We start from the raw sequence: 1,641 nt of genomic DNA on the forward strand, positions 1-1,641 counted from the left end.
TCCAGATGTGACACTTGGCATTCAGGCCAAATCTTGGTTTCATCAGACCAGAGAATCTGTTTCTCAAGGTCTGAGGGTTCTTTAGGTGCCTTTTGGTAAACTCCAAGTGGGTTGTCAGGTGCATTTTACTGAGGAGTTGCTTCCATCTGGCCACTGTACCATAAAGGCCTGATTGGTGGAGTGCTGCAGAGATGGTTGTCCTTCTGGAAGGTTCTCCCATCTCCACAGAGGAACTCTGGAGCTCGGTCAGAAAGACCATCGGGTTCTTGGTCACCTCAGTTTGGCCAGGCGGCCAGCTCTAGGAAGCGTCTTGGCTGTTCTAAACTTCTTCCATTTAATTCTTCCATTTAATAATGAAATTTAGATTTAAACCCATCTGTCAAGATGGCCTGAGTTTTGTCGCTAAGATAATTCTGAAACCATAAACAGGCTGTATATCCCAGGCCTATTCTTGATAACTTCAGCAAAACAGAATGATCAACAGTGTCAAACACCTTTGACGGGTCAATAAAGAAGGACGCACAGATCTTTTTAGCATCCAATGACAAGATCATTAACAACTAGCCTGGCTGCTGTGGTAGTACTATCCCCAGGCCTAAACCCCAATTGGTTTATATTAAGAATACAATTATCAGATTAAAAGGAACAAAGTTGTGCATTAACCAAGGATTCAAGAATCTTAGCTAAACAAGGTAGTCTTGAAATGGGGCGATAGTTGTCAAGATCCTTTGTATACCACCCTTATGGGGCGATAGTTGTCCAGATTTGGGGCGATATTGTCCAGATCCACCCTTATGGGGCGATAGTTGTCCAGATCCTTTGTATCCCACCCTTATGGGGCGATAGTTGTCCAGATCCTTTGTATCCTCACCCTTATGGGGCGATAGTTGTCCAGATCCTTTGTATCCCCACCCTTATGGGGCGATAGTTGTCCAGATCCTTTGTATCCTCACCCTTATGGGGCGATAGTTGTCCAGATCCTTTGTATCCTCACCCTTATGGGGCGATAGTTGTCCAGATCCTTTGTATCCTCACCCTTATGGGGCGATAGTTGTCCAGATCCTTTGTATCCCCACCCTTATGGGGCGATAGTTGTCCAGATCCTTTGTATCCCCTTGGTATCCCACCCTTATGGGGCGATAGTTGTCCAGATCCCTTGGTATCCTCACCCTTATGGGGCGATAGTTGTCCAGATCCTTGGTATCCTCACCCTTATGGGGCGATAGTTGTCCAGATCCTTGGTATCCTCACCCTTATGGGGCGATAGTTGTCCAGATCCTTGGTATCCTCACCCTTATGGGGCGATAGTTGTCCAGATCCTTTGTATCCCACCCTTATGGGGCGATAGTTGTCCAGATCCTTTGTATCCTCACCCTTATGGGGCGATAGTTGTCCAGATCCTTTGTATCCCACCCTTATGGGGCGATAGTTGTCCAGATCCTTTGTATCCCACCCTTATGGGGCGATAGTTGTCCAGATCCTTTGGTATCCTCACCCTTATGGGGCGATAGTTGTCCAGATCCTTGGTATCCTCACCCTTATGGGGCGATAGTTGTCCAGATCCTTGGTATCCTCACCCTTATGGGGCGATAGTTGTCCAGATCCTTGGTATCCCACCCTTATGGGGCGATAGTTGTCCAG

Source organism: Oncorhynchus masou, chromosome 7 (genome assembly GCF_036934945.1).
Source record: "Oncorhynchus masou masou isolate Uvic2021 chromosome 7, UVic_Omas_1.1, whole genome shotgun sequence".
Taxonomy (NCBI): domain Eukaryota; kingdom Metazoa; phylum Chordata; class Actinopteri; order Salmoniformes; family Salmonidae; genus Oncorhynchus; species Oncorhynchus masou.